The sequence below is a fragment of the Neodiprion virginianus genome, chromosome 7 (genome assembly GCF_021901495.1).
Source record: "Neodiprion virginianus isolate iyNeoVirg1 chromosome 7, iyNeoVirg1.1, whole genome shotgun sequence".
Taxonomy (NCBI): domain Eukaryota; kingdom Metazoa; phylum Arthropoda; class Insecta; order Hymenoptera; family Diprionidae; genus Neodiprion; species Neodiprion virginianus.
The window spans coordinates 14,690,026-14,709,489 of NC_060883.1; the positions used below are offsets into that span (position 1 = coordinate 14,690,026).

At 36.8% G+C, this 19,464-nt stretch overlaps 1 protein-coding gene across 1 annotated transcript in view; it reads right to left on the reverse strand.

Moving 5' to 3' along the window:
• LOC124308742 (protein N-terminal asparagine amidohydrolase) overlaps positions 1-19,464 on the reverse strand; it is a 63,570-nt gene that overhangs the window by 37,737 nt on the left and 6,369 nt on the right. The window lies entirely within an intron of this gene.

The window sequence follows — 19,464 nt, forward strand, 5'->3', positions numbered from 1 at the left end:
ACTTCAACGCCTACCTGCACCGTATGGGGATAGTAGATAGCCCTAGATGCGAGTACTGCCCGGAAAACATTGACGACGCCTGCCACACCCTCTTCCACTGCAGTAGGTGGGAGGCAGAAAGAGACAGGGCCGATAGAGCCATTGGAGCCACACTTAGCCCGGATAACCTGACCTCTCAGATCATCGAGTCTGAGACGAAATGGCAGGCAATCATAACCTACGCAGAAAACGTGCTGAAAGCCAAAAAGCTAGAGCATCCAACCACCGCGAACGCCTAGGAGCGCACCCCAGGCCGGGCTGAAGTAATGCGAAAGCGGTTTCCAGCTCGGCCCCCCTCCCCAACAGGAGGGGCGAAAAGAGGAATGTTTTTAGCCAGTAAAAATCTGGCACTACCGACAAATACCATCCTGTCGGTGTCTTTTCGAAGATTTTTTCAACCTCTTTAAAAAAAAAACTACCACTACTACCACTACTACTATTACTACTACTACTGTCTTACAATAAAAGTAGGGTCAGTACAGTAATGTGTGACTCAAAGGGTCAACCCTGCGAGGAAACCTGTTAAATCGTAAACTAGTTACATAAAAATAGAAAACTGCAATAAAGTTACAGGGTTGATCGCATCAAGACCAGGGGGTTGACACACAGTAATTCTAGTGGTCCTCGAAATATCTCCGGCCGCTAGTGGCGCTGGTAGTCAAGTGGCTTATATAGTCAATGGGGCTGACGACTATCAGCACCACGCAACATAGGTATACATATGGTCATTAAGTGACCATATTTTCATGGTTAGGACCAGCCGCGAGTATCCGAGGGGTGATCAGGACGATGATTAGGTATTTAAATTCGTTCGACATTACACATATGTGTGCAACGTGTCTGCCTCAACCCCCGTCTTTCTGTCTGTCTTCATATAATCGTTTCGAGGTTGCGTTGTGCATACATACAATGTAAATCGGTATACATGCGTATACATAAATTAATTCAGCTTATATATAGCGGGAACTGAGAAGCACCTGCGCATAAAATAACCTTTATACTGTTTGAATTTCTTTGCATGCAAGTACATACATACATATGCTTACACACCACATGTTTACACATACGATGTACGAGGATATGTGGAATAGAGACAGAGAATTCCTTATAATATATGCTAATCGTATATAAGAGCTGCCTGCAAACCATATTTACACACAGTGGCGAATATAAATATATAGATCTGGTATATAATACGTATGCATGCGTATATGGCATACGTGTATGTACTGAGGAGATACACTTCGAATTGCTTACTGCATATTTATATATATCGCACATCACTTCCGTCGATTGTTTTCATTGCCATCGCATCATTATCGTTACCCATTAAGCAACAACCTCGTCCACCGTTCATCAATAATAATCACACCGACTGATTGTGAACTTTGCTAGAAATTAATGTAAAAATTCGCAGATAAGCGATTTATAGCGAAAAAATTGCTAACGATTGCACGAACCGTCGTCTGCTAACATTCAATGCACACGCGGTACAATCCGAGTCCAGTTCTTTGCCAGTGCGACCAACCGTCATAAATGTAGATGACAGTTCGCTCCGATATACGTAACCTCAAAAATTTTTACAGCCATCGGTGGCAGTTGTGTTCAACTCACAACTGTAAAAAAATTTGAGGTTGCACACATTGCGGTTGTAGCGCGTGCGCATTAAATGTTAGCAGACGACGATCCGTGCAATGGGTGCGTTCCGAAATTACCTTCCAGCGCTGTCAACGATCTTTTATCTCTTTTGCGCCGCCGTGTTCGTTACTAGCTTTGCTTCTGTCCTAGGGAGTTTTTAGCGCTGCCATCGTGTTTCGGAACGTACCCATCGTTAGCAAATCATTCTGTATATATATATGGAGTATGAATACATGTATCGAGGTACATGCGCGAATACTAAGATATTTTTCATGTTCTGACAATAGTATTTAAAAAAAAGTACTCGAAGATCGCTTCGATATTAATTTTTCATTTAAATCGACCAGACTCCCTAAAAAAAGTTATAGTTAGTGAGGACTCAAGAGCCAAGAGACGACGAATTCCGGCAATTTGTCGGTAAATAGTAGAGTCCAAATTGATTGTGTGCCCTGAAAAACCTAGATGCATTGTATTTATTCCGTTTTATCGACTACTTTCAAGTGTTTATCAATAATATAAAGGTTTCTTGAGTTACTGATATGAGTACGGCGTCATTTATGAACATGTACTTCAAAATATATGGTATGGCAGAAAGGAACGCAACGAAAGTATGTCTAGATTCGCGGCAGCGAATCGCCGCCAAGTTATAAAGGCGAAAGCTAGCCGAGGATATATTATTATTTACGTAATCAAGAGCCTCAAAATTTTTCTTCAGTGGTATGGTCGGTAGAAAAATTACACTTTTTATCAATTTTAGTGCGAGATAGACATGTATTGAGTATTTATCAAAGCATTGTATTCGTAGGCTGCGAAAATCTCTCAGGAAATTCGAAAATCAAAGACACCGGAATCATAAACAAAAGTTTAGACGTCGATACTTCACTTCAAATCGATCCCGAACGGCTAAAAATGTAGTAGATTCTTTCGATTTCACAATAAGTTACCTCGTTTTATTCGGAAGACTATCTTCTACAGAGCCACTGAAACACATTTTTATAATCATGCTGCACGTCGATAAATATTTAATTTTGTAACATCGCACCAGTATTTATTACAGTCATCAAATGATAGTATTGACGTAATAACTGTAAAGAACAAAAATCTGTTTCAGTGACTTTATAGCATATAATCTTCTGCACAAAATAAACAATCGTAAAATGAACTCGAACAAATCTGCTAGATTTTTAACAATTTTGAAGCGATTCGAAATAAAGCATCACTATCTAGTCGTAAGGAACTATCTAAAATTTAAGAACTGTCTATGTTTTTGTATTTCTAAATGGATATTTCGAGCTTGAGAATATAGTAACTTCATGAATATTCAATATACGATCAACTCCAAGTAAAATTTAAAAAAAATACTTAAAGAAATTGCTATCGAATGTCGTTTCATGCCCATGATATCTTAGGCCAGTCAATAGCTATTATTGCATCGCACTAAATTACAAGAGTTATTTTATTTTTTTAAACATGTTTAGCATCACGTACCGAGTATAAAGTCACAAAATCTCCCCGACCAGCATAGAAGATAACTGTTTTATCCTCGGAGTCCGTAGGGTTATTTCTATTTTAATCGTCACGCTAGAGTTAGGTATTTTCTAATCAGTCGCTCTAAAGTTGAGTGAATTTTATTAGAGGCCATCGATATGCGACTCGGCCGTGTCGAGAGATGAAAAGCGATAGCCCATCTAGGCGAGCAACAAGTAGGTACACCTATACGGACTCGCATTATGTAGAGCAGTCGTCGAAGTTTGAAGGGTCTGAAGGCATCATCAAGCAGAGGGAGGAAGGAAGACACTTCCTCCTCGGGCGAACCCCACCTGCACTGCGCATACTGAAAACGTTGTTATAGTAGGAGACGACTATGCGGGGCTCGATATGCAGCAGCATCCACATTCCATAGAGTGGAACAACCGGTACAAGGTACAGTGACTCTCATTGCATTCTCGCCATACACTTAGGTATATGTACGTCAATAGTTTGTTGCTTGTGTGCACGTACAGGGAGAAAGAGAAAGACAGAAAGACATTAAGCAAGGAGCCAGGGGAGGAGAGCGGGGGGGGGGGGGGGGGGGGGGGTAATTATGAGCCTAGCACAACACAACGCGTAATCCCCCCCACCCCCCCTATACGCTCGCCATTGGATTTGGACCAGCGTCTGATATGGCGGAGGAGGATCGATTCTACAGAAATCAGTTCTACAGGGTAAATATTCCACAGAATATATTCTTATACGAAAAGGAATTCCAGATTCGTATCGGAAATAATCCTGCACGAATTATTCTACAGGAGAATTGTTCTACAGAATGTTTTTCTACGGAATTGTTTTCTAGTTTCACACATCACTATTACAATACCCGATCGACACAACACACGCATAAATTCAATACAAATAATTGAAATTAAATTGCATCAAAATGTGCCAAATTGACGATTAAATATATGATTTTGACGATTCGGTGATTGCTCTGAATGTGTGTTGTGTCAAACACAATCTGTAGAAAAATATTTTATAGAAAAAGATATGTGGAAAATTAGTCTGTAAAACAATTCCCATATAGAAAACGATTCATGCAGGATTATTTCTAATGTGGATCTCGAATTCCTTTCTGTAGAAAAATATTACTGTAGAAATGAGTCTGTAGTACATATTCTGTAGAACATTTGCCCAGTATAACTGACTTCTGTAGAATCGAATCGCAATCTATATGGCCAGCATCGATCTCTGCAATATCACCATCGTCATCATAAGAATGCTTTCACGGTAAGCGCAAGCCCAAATTTCGAATGATCATTTTGAAATATTCATGCACCAAATTGAAGTTCGCAACGTCGATACAACGATGAATTTTGGAGAATCATCGCTACTTCAAATTTTCCGATAATATGGATTTCATTAAACCATAATAAAGTCAACATGTAACCTCATACTCATATTTTGATAACTGAACTCCTTCAAAGTCATTCGAACCGATTAAACTTCCGTGGCTATGCGATGGCACGAAATTGACCAATCATTTTGAATCAATTAACAAACAATTGAAAACAATTAACCTTCACTTTCCTTGCACCGAGAGGAGGCATTTCTTCGGTACAAATATTTTTTGTTTAGGAAAGATGATTACAAATAACCGCCAGACCACTCGTCAACGTTAGTGCAAGTCCCATCGATAGGGACAAATTTGGCCACTCGCGGCGCTACTCGTACTCGCACTTGGTCCCTATACGATGTAAATCCTTTCAATATCATATACGGAAATTTTCCGTAAATAATTATAATCATAATCGAAACTGTAAATATTTGGTACACAGCAACAAATTTTCAGTTGGGATTACTGTACAATCCTCGTAACTACTTTCATTTTTCACCCCAACCAAATCATATTGTTCCGGATACAAATTGAAAGTAGGTTCCGCAGCAGTAGTCAGATAATCCAATATTTAGTACCCAGTGGCGGACGAAGAAGGATTGGCAAATTACAACCCCTCCCTCCAGTCCGCCACTGCTAATACTACTTACAACTAATGTGACATCGGATTAAAAAATCTGAAATAAAACGCTAGAAAATAGGCAAACAATGTACTGTGTAAGACAGGTTGCGACACAATAGGCGCGATCATTATTTCGTTTGAGAGCGTTATGTATGGTCCACAGTTCCAAGAGACATAAGTTCACTATCTTATAGCTGTATGGAATAAATGAATCAACAGGCGACACTTTTCAACCCACTGAAAATATGAGGATTTTTAAAGACTTTCATAAGTTCAACATAAGTTCTTATTCTTCTCATTTACCGGCACCGAAGCCATCGGACCACTTTCAACTCCTATGGGCTTTTCTGTACTCCGCGCATGCGCATTCGCATACTCATTTTACCGTCATAGAAATGGGTGCTTCTGTACAAAAAAAACACGCACAAACAAACGCGTGAAATGCGTTTGCGTTTTATAATAGTATATTATCTAACATCTGCTGGGAAAGTTCGATTTTCGAGTCATGTGGAGCGTGCGTGCTTACCCCATTTTCGAAGGGTGCGGTAAAACGACGTCGACGCGTGTTCACAGTTGAAATGGATTTTGGAGTTAAAAATAGTCCTTTCTGTACTGCACGTATGCAGAGTCGCAAACAAATCTGATAACACGTGGCCCTAACCTCAATTTCGTGCATCGTAAAACAAAACGCGTAAGATACTCTTGTTATATAAAGTATCGTGTCAACGAAGATCGAGTCACATAGAAGCGTACGGCTTATGGGCCGCTTGAAGCAAAATTTTCCGCGACTCGTAAATCTGTAAGATGGCTCTACCGTCGGTCGACAATAGAGAACACGATCACCCCAACTCGCCGGTCGGAGCCAACACACCGACACTGTACGCGTTAGTATAGAGCGCTGTAGGTGAGCCACACAAGCAAAGGCGCCACTAGCGACACCTAGCTGTTGGGGTGATAGCTCGTCCGAGCACCCCAACTTTTCTTGCTTCAAATAGCCTGCAAGCCGTACGCTTCTATGTGACTCGATATTCGTTGATCATGTGCTACAAGGACGTAACGGTTTTTTCGCCTAGCGTATTTTCAATATTCGTCTTCGACTACGACTCATGTTACAAACTGACGCTCGGTCCGAAAAGACCGAATTTGTTACCAATCATTTATATATATGCGTTCGTTAAAACTGTGGGCTACTGAATTGTGTCCCTTAGGACAGTGGGCCATTGGGCCATCCCCATATTTAAAGATTATTATTAGGCCCTCTTAAACGACAGAAATGACTAAAAACAGTTATAATTCCTTAATGGGCGTATTCTAAGGCATGTGATTCGATTATTGTTTGGTATTTTAGTCTTTTAATCCCAAACTGTAGTTCACCAATATCTATCAGTCTTCAGCGTGCAGTACTTTTTTCCGCATCATCGCGATATTCTGCATACAATAAAATTCGTGTCCTATCAACTTGAGCTTTTGCTTCCTACTTCTCACAACAAGACTTGCAATGAATGGAATTACGAGAAAAAATTGCGAATTAAGGCTCTAGTTGATTTAAAAAAAAAAAAACAATTTTAATCGTTGTATTTTATTTTTTAACTTCCCGTTTCTCTGCTTGCGGGAAAAAAAGAAGTTATTATCAACACTCCGAAAATGAAAAGTTAAGTTTTCACTAGATCTCGACGTTTCAAAGCCTAGAAAATCACCTCCGACCATCTTCGAATAAACATCAGTGTATGTGATCAATTTTTTTTTTGTCCGGTGATATCTCGAAAACGAGCTACTGGGTTTCAATGATTTTGATCTCAATCGACACGGCTTTTCAAAACTTAAAACCGATTGAATTTTGGCTTTGATGGCTTCAATACTTTTCAAGTTCTTTAAATAATGATATTCCAAAAAATGGAACAAAAATCATATCTTGAGCATGGATAAATAAATTCAAATAAAAACTGATACCGTCGCGTTTTTCAAGTCACTGATCACAAATCTAAGGTCAACTTTGCGAAATCTAACATGGCGAATCCAATATGATGAAAAAAAATCTAAAAATATTCGGATTTTTGTCAGAATTAGAAGGTGAAGGTTTTTTGGGTCACCGAAGGTCAAACTTCCAATATTTGTAACGGTGGATCTATTACAATGGTTCAAAATAAAAACAATCGACATATTTTCACGTAATATCGTAGTTCTTGATTCGTTAATTACGGATCTCAATTTTTAGTTCGGAATTCAACTTGGATATAAACATTTTTTTGTTTTGGAAACTTGGAACCTACACTACAAAAACGAAAAGTTTGAGGGCTGGCTCATGGTCAGGCTAAAGCAGTTTGTTCGTGACAATTCCAAGTATTTGACTCTCCGAATTGAGAACATCGATCAGATAAAAATCTACGTATAATACTTGTCTAACGTGCATATGAATTCAAACAAAATCACAGATTGATATGCACCGAGTTGTTCATCGTGAGAAAAATTCATGATTGAATATAGACTGTGAATTGATATTTGATTTTGAAATATCAGCTTCAAAGTTAAAGCTTCGGGTTCCATTAATAAAGTATTTGTGATTCTTTCGCGAGAAGATTTAAACACAGAGAAAGGATTTGTCGGATTCGTCGAATAAGATGAAAGAAATGTTTTTTTGTTCAAATAAATGCCATTTGGGACAATAAAAAATTGTTCGGAAGACCACTTCATATTATCGAGTAAAACCACATGTATTTTAACATGGTGTCCAGTAAATTCAAGGAAATTTCCAGGATCTCAAGGACTTCCAGGACCACTTGACACTATCATCTCTCAATAGGGCCGCAACAGTACAATAGGGGAAGCGATATCGCGCGAGCATCACGTCACGAAAAAGTCGCAAGCTCTTTCATGCACGCGCGGATACATTGTTTACATTGATTAGACTCCCATTTCATTTTATTTTAGCCTGGAAAAATACTTGTGTGTCAATATTTTGTTAACAGAGACTCTGCTGCTTATCAACACGCCACTCTCCTCGTAGTACGAGATATGAGGTTTTTGTGGTGGAAAATCGTTATATGAATATTCAATTTCTATAATTTCAATGTCTTGAAAAAAAAATTGCAGTTAAATTTTCTTAATTCTCAGTCAACGCAACTTCCGTAGCACGATAATAACTTGACAATCTGAAGAATTTTTATACATTATTAAGAAAGCTCTTGCCCATAGGATACGCCATACGTTAAAAAATAAATCAAACAAAGAATCGAGTATCTAAAATGCATAAATCAGTTATTTAACCATACCGAAACAGTTCGATTTACAAATTTATGAAGAGCGTTATTATTATTTCTGTCAGAAAATGGCTATTATTATTTATGTAGGGAAAAAATTATAATTATAATTTATATTACAGAAGAATTGATTCAATTTGAAATAATTATATTGGTATTCATTATAAGGTTATTAAATCTCAAATGATTGGATTCTTAGGAATTTTCGATATTGGACTCTGATAACTATGATTCTAAGCATTCCAAATGATAAGACGAGATGTGATACAAAAAATGTAGGAATTAAAAATTCAAAAAGTTTTTATCTGTGCGTAGATCAGAATAACCATCATCACGATCATTACCATTGGGGTGAGTCATGTCACACGATCAAGGTAGCTAGCAACAGAAGTCGAAGAATGCCTGCAAGGCAAACCCGGATCCTTACTAATCGTATAATACCGACGGTCAACAGTAAGCCCGTGGGAGTCTGGCTTCCGTTTTTTGCATTCGAGATGCCTAGACATCACAGTTCAGGTCGATACGGTAGCTACTGGACTGCCGGATCCATCATCAAACGCTCATCAGCATTCCTGTCGCTCCGTGAATGGTATACCTGTATCAAAGATCGCAACAATAGCGGCGACGATCTAAACGCAGTCCAGAAAATTCTGCAGTTAAAGAACAACAAAGAGTAAGAAGTGCAACTTAATTATGCAATCAACGGAAACAATTGACGATTGTTTCAGATATTTAAGCCTGACGCCATTGTCTAAACAGGAACACAGAAATTTATGTGATAAGGATAGAAGAAAGTAACTGAGATACAACAACCGAGAAATTTGTGTGATAAAATTCGATTCTAAAATATCAATATCAATTTAATTTCAAATCACTTTGAGTTTGATTTTTAAATGTTTTCACGATATGTTATTACCTATCTCTTCATCGCGTTCCGTCTTTCCCTTACACTTCTTATTTCTGATATTGGCGGAACCAACGTTCTACCGAATTCAGGATTGGCTGATCAGATTTCAATTGATTACAATTGTTAACGACGATTTCAACTTTTATTTCTCGAAGCTTCTCGGATGGTTTCACTTTTCTCTGTTTCTAGTTGCTGTTTGTAGTTTAATTCCCAATTTTGACGGAACCAAATTTCATACGGATGTATAATGCCACACCTATAAAATATTTTAATTACAGTTACTCTACAATCGTTAACTGTTTTTTAACATAAACATAAAATGTAGTTCTGAATAGAAAATGAAAATTCGTTTTCTGGCTGTGATCAGAAAATTTAGTAGCTGACACTATTATTCTTGTACACCTATACTAGCCTGGGTAATATTTTTTGTGATTGTTACGATAATTTAATGTTGGGGCCTTGTTTAGCGGAAACAATATAACCGATTTAATGGTGTCATAACCAGGAAATGTAGCATCGATAACTATTTATGGTCAAACTAAATACTTATTGGTACCGCATTTTCCTGTAATTTCAACAATATTTCAACCGTTATTGTAATAATACTCATTTCACTGTATCATTTTTTAGCACCTGTGAAAAACAAACTTTTTCTCTATGCACCTATCTCAATATTCTTTTCAAACGATTTGCAAGTTAAATTCCTATTTGTGACTTGACCCATTATCCCAATTGCTCTCGATTTGAACCCTATCCTTTAATGGCTTAAGCAATTTCAACACAGATTTCAAACAATGCCAACATCACCTTGTGTTTCCTTCTTTAATACTCTATAACTTTTGCGATACGGATTTCAAATTAGTCTTCAAACGATATAAACTTGGATTTCCAACAATCCTATATCTCTTCCATCATCCACTTCTCTTTAATTTCCACCTTAGACCTAACGAAATCCCAAAATATCATATAAATTTCAACATTCCCTTCGAACAATTTCAAGTAATACCAATCAATTCGTGATCGCTATTACAATTAAAAAATTTCCGTTTGACTCAAATTCCACGTGATTTAGAAGTTTTTACTAATCACCCATACTGCGTGATAAAAGGTAAGTCAACCTGCCACGTGTTCTCACAGGCCATTAGTTCCAAACTAACACGTGACCTGAATACTGCCCCTCGTTGTTTCCCAATTAATAGTAATTGTAAATCGCAGTCCAACTATGCACTACGCCGAAGGATCGAGAAAAGTCCGGGATCTTCATCGTCGATTCAAGAGCCAAGAGCCTGGCAAGTCGGGCCCCGTGTTGCCAGTCGTGGGGCGACGGTCTTAACGGCAATTTTCTTGTATATATACCTATACGTATATATAACCACGGACGGTCCCCGTCGTCCAGTGTACGGTACTCTTGACAGTCTGTACCAAATCTAGACCCCCTTGGAGGAATATGTACTGACCTGCCCGCGATCCGACAAACCTTAACGCCGGGCATGGAATCCCATGAGATTATATTATTTCAACGCGTACTCGCGCAAGGTGATCGTATCCATTCTTGATAACTTTTTTACCAACACTTATAATACAAAAGGTCACTGATTAAGGTCAATTAAACAAGCTTCAGAGGAGCCACGAATTTAGGGACTTTTTATGATTTCGGTTTCAGATGTTGCCTGCTCGTTTCCAACAATTGTCGTTGTGAATAATTCTTTGGAGAATTTTAAATTCGGTAACTGCACTGGCATGAGAAAAAATCAATTTTCAAGTCAGTGATTATGTTTCACATTTCGCATCTGCGGAAAATTGGAAGTTTGAGATCGAGACATATCGGATTCAATATGGAAAGTCGAGATTTCTATAAAAAGCAATCGATGATTATGAAATCAATAACAGTCTCAAATGGTTAACTGAAAATTTCAAGACTAGATTAAGAAGACCTGTACTCAAAACGTTTCCAGTTAACAACATAATTTGTTATAACATTAACAGCGACGGCATAATTTTATACAATCTATACAACGCGCTGAATTAATAAAGTTCACACGTTGTTCATGTTACGATAAACCCAACAATATTCGACCAGAAAGTATATCTCAGAGACATTAATCACGTTTGCAGGAATAGCTCGAAATTCAGTTACTCTATTCGCTATGTTGCTTAGGTCCGTAAAACAATAACGTATTTACGGTAATGTGTACAATAAATTATGATTTGTGCAACTATTTATTGATAGAATAAAGGTTTTCAGCTACGTATGCGATAAATTCTATATATATTCCATTGACAGCGTAGAGATTCCAACACTCACAGATACATCCTAGTTCAAATTACACCCCCTCCTTTACGCCACTTTTTGAAGACGATTAGCAGTCAAATCCAGTACGTCGTTACGAGTACACAGTCATCTACACGTTCATGCATACAATTCATAAACGCACAATAATTACTTATCCACGTAACTACTGCTTTCACATACATAATAACAATGCATGCGAGCGCATTTCTAAGTTTCTGATTTGTGTGTACATGCCTATTCTCATACAGATACAGTACACAAATCTGAACTTACGTTCTATCATGACGATTACGGTGACGATGACGATGACGATGCACATATTGTGGCAGACAATGCGATCCGGTATTGTTACAGAACGCGACGTATAAATGCTTACCGAGGTGCATTGTACATGCGTACATTTGGATGGTCCAAAAAAATCGACTATTTGTTTTTTTCAAAGTCACACGGTTAATAGATTTAGAAATAGGGAATATGACGTCTGTTATAATTTGAGCCCTTAATGTTAATATTTAGTGGTTCCTGAACGGAATTTTCCATTTAATTAACACGCGAAAATAGTTTTAGATATTTCTGAATTTTATAGCACAGTATAACGAGGAAATGAATATTAATTTTCGCTGTATATTTTTGTAAGGAATTCAATGCTGTACAACAAAGGTCTCTTATAATTTTTTGATAACTTGACTCTTTCAAAAGTTCTTCACAGTTAATAGCGAAAATACTAGACTTATTACAAAATATTGCGGGTTTTTTTTTTTTTTTGCAAAGTATTTCATACGCTACCAAATCATGTCATTGAATTCATTTTCAACCTGAGCTAATATATTTGTTGATTAAAAACAACATGCTTCTAAAGTGAAATTACATATATTACATATCATTACTTTTAATAATTACAAAATAAATTTACGTAAGTTTAAATTTAATTCAATGACATGATTTTATGGCGGTTGAATTGTTTTATAAAAAAAAAAAAAAACCCACAATATTTTGCGATAAGACTATAATATTCACTGTTAATCTCTAAAGTAGTGAATTTTTACATGATTTCAACTTTAACCCCGTTGAGTTATCAAAAAATTATAAGAGATCTTTTTTGTAGGGCATTGAATTCCCTACAAAAATATATATCAGACATTTATGTACATTGCCTCGTTACTGAGCTACAAAATTCAGAAACAACTAAAACTACTTGCGCGTGTTAATTAAATGGAAAATAGATAATTGCGTTCAGGAATCACTAAATATTAACATTAAGGACTCAAATTATAACAGGCCTCTCTTCCTATAATTAATATTAAACGTGTGACTTGGAAAAAAAAAAGTAATAGTTAACTCTTTTGGACCAGCCTAGCGTACATATCTATAAATTTGTAATATATACAAGTCTACCCGAGTTTGTGATTTATAGTAAGAGTCTACGGAACCTCCTCTGGGGAGGAGTTGTTGCCCAGTTGCCTGGTTGGCATGGCTACAAATTGGCAGTGAGCCTGCCGTCGACGAGGAAGAGCAGCACCCTGAACAACGTAGTTCCTAGAATTCTAGCATCGATGATAAATATATGGGGCATTCCGTGTCGATCGAGAATCCGAGATTTCGAACCATTTCACCGAAAATTAAATCGCCCAAAGAATCGTGTAAAGAGAGATAAAGCTCTCCGCAGGAATCGAACCTTACGGCAATTAATAATAATAAAGTGAGTGTTGGTATTTGTTGGAAAGTATGGTGGAATTCTATGGAAAGGACACAATAAAAATCCAAAGTATAGTGAAAGCTTGATGGTTGAAAAAAAAGTCAATCTAACCCCCTTGTGACAGTATTTTGATTTAAAAATTATTCGAAAAAAGAATCTAACATTACATAATCTGGCTATGTTTTTTTTTGTGACGTTATATTTAATTTTTGGTAAAGAAAAAAAAAATTATCAAATAATTGCTAAACTTCAAACATATTTTTCATAACACTGAGCCAATTAATAATTACACATGTGTAGAAATGAAAAAACTGAGGATATGAGTTATCTTTCTCATGAGTTATTTTTGTCACAAGTTATTCGTGTTATGAGTTTTTTTTCCGAGTTATTATTCCCAGGACATTCGGTCCTAGTATCCTACATTTTATCCAGTAGAAATAAATTCTACAAAAATATCGAGAAAGAAATAATTTTTTTCTTGAATAGAACCCAAAAACTTGAACTAGGTGATCGATTTTTTTATATTATAAGCAGGTTCCGCAACTTCGCTACAGATGATACCGAAAATCGTAAAAAAAAATTTCTACACAAATTCCATACATTTTTTGAAATTCTCACCGTGTTTTTATGACGTTTGGTGGGATTTATGGGAGAATTATTTTTATTTTTTGGTCATTAAAAATTGATTTACTTAAGAAAAAAACTTTAACCTATTGATTGGAAACATCTTCAGAAATCGTTGGATTGAATATTCTTTTTAAACCGACTGAAAAATAACAGAAAACGTATTTGACAGGCGTTGAACTTCGTAAAATGTGTAATACGCGCAATATCATTAATTTTGGTAAGTAAGTTGCTCTGGTATCGTTAAACAACAAGCGAAAATTACTCGTTTCACAAGCTACGTTTACTATATTTCAATTTACATAAAGATTTGAATTAATTCAAATTTTGGACCGTACATATTCGAATATTGTGTATAAAGGACTAACAAAGGTCTGCAAAAAAATATGTTATTTCAGTTGCATGGGATGTTTTTCGTGAATATCATGTTTTTGAGTGCACTGAATCAAACAATTACTTCATTTCCATCCGTCACGTACAGTATTTTTGCAAAATACAAGGTGTGGCCATAAAAAAAGCAAATCAATAATGAAAAAACCACCATTACATTCAAATAAACTAGAACAATATTTCTTGGAAAATTAAACAAACAATTTCTTCGCGAAATGTACAACACTCCGTGTTTAATCTTTTTCCCTACAAAACCTTTTCTTCTCATCTTTTATACTTCTCCGAACATGCTTTCGCTTTCCATTTTCTGTCTCCCTGTTTGTATTTATTGAGTCTCACTTTAATACATATTAAATGGAGGTCAGAAATCACTTTTGCACAAGATTTTTACAAGTAAGAATAGGATACCAGATTTCACGTTAAACGAGAGTTTCACTTTGAGTCAAACTACAAACAAGAGTTCAAGAAAAAACCTGACGTGATGGAATTTTTTGAGTATTCCTCCCGGTTTCACTGAGTAAAAATCTATAACAAGATACAGTATAAAAAACAGATGACAATGGGACCGTAATCAAATCGGAAACACTCAAAAAAAAAAATAATAATTAATTGTATAGGTTGTTTTTTAGCAACAGAGTAGATATTTCGGAGTAAATCTTGATATGTACAAAGTGAATCGAAAATAGGGTTATTATTGACTATTGAATCGGTATCGATATTCCAGTAAGCTGGATATTTTTGGGATATATTCTACACTCGTGGAAAAAATTAATGGGCCCCCCTGTTATTGGACGACAAAATGTTCAACTTTAAAACGCTGTAACATTGTATAAATTGCAAGTAGAGTTGATTCACAAATGAAAAAGTTGAACTTTTTTTCGGTCAAAAACAGGCGGACGTTGATGTTTTCCATGAGTGTATATCACTGGAATATTTACACCGGTTTAATTATATTAATTTCATTTATAAATTGAAGTCAGAATATACTCCGAAATGCACATTTTTTCCCTTAGCAGAAACAAAAAATTCGTTGAACAATTTTTTTTTTTTTTTTTTTTAATATTCCAAAAATTCGAGATCTCTGAAAAGATTGTAGTAATCTAATCATGATATCATCTTCACCCCACTCTGAAAATATCAGGATACACTTCAAAATATCTAATTTTTGCACCAAAAATATAAAAAACAATTCATTTTTTCAGCCTTCCCAAATACACGACTAACAGAGTATTTTAGAAAAATTGTTTTTTTTTTTTTTTTGGCACTTACTGAGGAACCAACTCGAAATGGGTGACGTATGCAGAAATAACAGTTTTTCTACATACAAAAAACAAAGACGTTAGGTCATATCTGTTTTTCGACGACAAGGAATGCTAAAAATTCGTGGATAAAAGTTCAATTAAAAAAATAAAAATGAATAACGAAACTGGTCGACGTGTTCCTCATAAACAGTAAGAGCAGGAGACCTGAAAATTGCAGTATTTTCACATCTCACAGTTAGCGTATACTACATACATCGTAATTTTGGCCAAATCGAAAATATGACCTTAAAAAGCTGGTCGAAGGTTCGTAGATCATCCCATATACGGCTGTGCAACAGCTACACTATTAGGAACAATTAGACACGTGTATGGCATTAATACAAAGCCACGACGACGCGACATAATAATGTGTATAAGCAGTCTATGCACCAAAGAGACTGCAGTAGGTATGAACTCTCGGATAGCAGAGCTCCTAAGTGTTCTGCCAGTTGCTTCCTTGGCGTGCGCAACAAACAGACACCACAGACATCTGCGTGCATACGTGAGTGCACTTATAATACGTCAGAGACGTACTAGCAAGCGGGTAAGTACCGCACACACAGCCAAATTGTGACGTATCAAGTTGGCTGGTCTCTTCCTGAAGCCGCCATCCAACCGGATCAACCGTCCAGCTTAGCCTAGCTTTATAGACTCCGTGCAGTCGAGGAGTAAAGAGCTCATTGTCAGCTCAACAAGTATCAAGCCGTAGTCGATGTGGTGTCGAGACGCAGATGGAGTGGGACAAGATACCCAAGAGATCGTGAAAGATTAGAGACAGATATATATCCAAATGGGAAACAGAGCGGTTAGGATGAAAAATTATTGGACTGCATATCCGTAATATGTACTAATCTTGAAGGTACCGTAAGATCTTTTCATAATATGGAATCAAACTGCACCTACAGCGTGTAAATTGATCTGACCAATGAAAAGGTAGATGAGATTTAGAGATTGAGAAAACCTGGCGCAAACTTTCAATGGGTGCAATATTCGGTGTAGAATTTGTACACACGGTGCTTTCTTCACTCTCATATATGATCTATGATGATACGGTAGTTCGTGGCCTGAGGAGTCCGCGCACTGAATGTACGAGTACCTACAACTCCGACTTCCAATTAGCGGGAGGAGCTGAAACTAAGCTCACCACGTCGGCTACAAGCACGCTCTGTGTATGCGAGACCGTTCAATTGGGGCGAGCCCGTGTTTGAGAGTAGCCAACCGAGAGAGATGACGACTGCCAGCGCTAAGGACCAATCATTAGATGTGATTAGTGAAAGAACTCAGAATCTACCGATAGTGATTTGAAAGCCGGCAACGAAGCGTAATATGAGAAGAGTTGGCGGATCGTGGTATTGATAGGTATATCGATGCAACGAAAAAGATTACCCCATTATTCCTACATTTTCAAATTATTAAGTGAACCTTTGCTCAATACGAGAATGAACTTAACAACGTTATTTCGCACTTTTAGGATTGTCTGAAATTGACTAAACCATGATTACACAACACGTGGTCATATATATTTATTTTAGAAAACCACCTCCTCGACAATCGTTATGAAACTGCTCAATAACGATATTTTCCCTGACGTTATGTAAGGCATAGTTTCCTCACCAATAGATAACAAACCCAATCGAGACTCTGACAACGAGTGACTTTTGTTGCGAATTGAAAACCCTTCCCAACAACTTGAGATTATAAATTCAAAAATGACTTTATGTCAAGCAAGCAGCCGATCAAATGGTAAGTAACGAAAAATTTTGGGATTTTAGCCCCCCTCCTCTCAAGTGGATTATCATCAATCCCACTAGCTTCACTCAATTCCATGTAACTTCGCCTATCTTCTCATTAGTTCAAGTTACTTTTACATGATTTCGTGTGACTTCCAGTGAATCCAAATGGATGACTTTTCGCCGTACGTAAACATGAATTCAAGTATGACTAACCGATAGACAGTGAAAATGTAATGTTTCTGTCAACTAATCCTCGAAAACATATTACACACTTACCTACATATTAATAAACGGATTGATATAATGATCGTTTCTTTTCAACCTCTATAAAACTGACGTAAATTGATGCCTTCTGAATTTTGTTTCCTTCTACTGCTCGTATATTTCTATTGTCAGAGTTTCAGCTGTGCCCTTCCCTTTCCACTTCTGTACACCTCGCGGACGTCAGTGAAGGATGAGCGGATGGTTTGGGTGCCAGGAGATTGAAATTTTGCTTATAATATATAACAAATAATTTTGTTTATACATTTGCACGTGTGTCTGAGTGGTGTATAACGATTAAACTGCAGTGGCTTGTCGCTACTACACTTGCCACCTATCAACATTTACCTGCATGCAGTTGGGTACATTACCTGACTAACAACAAGGTGTAATCTAGAAAATAATAGCTACCATTTGTAAGAGATGGGTATTGGCCATAAAGTAGAAGAAGAGTGGGACAAAAGATAAAACGGCATGAAAAGAAGAAGAACATGAAGAACCAGGTGCAAGGCTCAATTATTAAAATCGGATAAAAAATAAACTACCTACCACTTAGGGGCATTTACTCTGATATTCTTTCTCGTTTCATTACACTGCCGTAAAATTTACCGACGTTTCCGTGTCTCCCCGGACGATTTTTTGAATTCCGTGAATTCTTCTTAACAACTGGTTGCCATGTTTTAATACCGATTGTGAGTTCAAATTTTCGGATATTCAAAGTCAATTATCAAATCTGCAGCTATATCATCCGACGCATGGCGTCATTGAATTCTGATGGTAATATAATAATAATACGAAACAAGTAAAAAACAAGTTTAGTCCATTATCGCCCACCTCATTTCTGAATTTGTGCGCGTGCAAATGAATGCGTAGCAAAGATGAGTGTCTCTATAATAAAAGACAAGCGGCTTTAGACTTGACTTGAAATATTTTTACACCATATTGGATCGCCATATTTGTAGTTCGCAATCTGACATCAGTTTCGTAATCAGCCACGAAACAAACCGGTGAGTACCAATTTTCATCAAAATCCAGTTGTTAGTTTTTTAAGCTTGATTGGTTGAATATGCCAAATTTGAAATTTGCAAATCTGACCTCAGATTCGTGACTAGCGATCCAAAAAACTTCGGGGTACCAATTTTCATTCAAATCCATTCCTCCATTCTCAAGATATCATCATTGTTATATCATTTTGGTATTTATATGATTGAAAAAGTACTGAACCGATCATAGCCAAAATCTGTTCAGTTCTAAGTTTGGTAAAGCCGCGTCAATTGAGACCAAAATCATTGAAATCTGGTTACTACATACACACAGCCGTTTATCTGAAAATGATCGGAGGTGAGTGATTCTCTGAATTTCGAAACGTGAAGATATAGTGAAAACTCAGATTTTCATTTTCGAGATGATTACAATAACTTCCTTTTTTCTCTGAAAACAGAGAAATGAGAACTTAAAAAAAAAACAGTGAATCCCCGCGCCCTTCTCTTCTAAAAAATATCGTGAACTAATAAGTAACTCAAAATTTTGGTGTCTGCAGAAATCAGTAATGGGTCGAGAGCTCAAAACAATCAGTTTTACGTATATAATATTAACAATTAAAACTAATTTTTTTTGGCTAAAAACTTCATAGATGAACACGTTATTTACGAAAATTGTTCTACCGTGTATATATGAGAGATAGAAGGAGGATACCGGTCCTGAGACTAACACTGCTAATTGTCAAAATTAGTCAACAGTATCGCGAGGCGTGCGTGCGTGCATCACAGCCTCCCTAGCATTGACAGATAAAACGAGTGAGAAAAATCTCGTACAGTTAAGAAACGAAATTCAG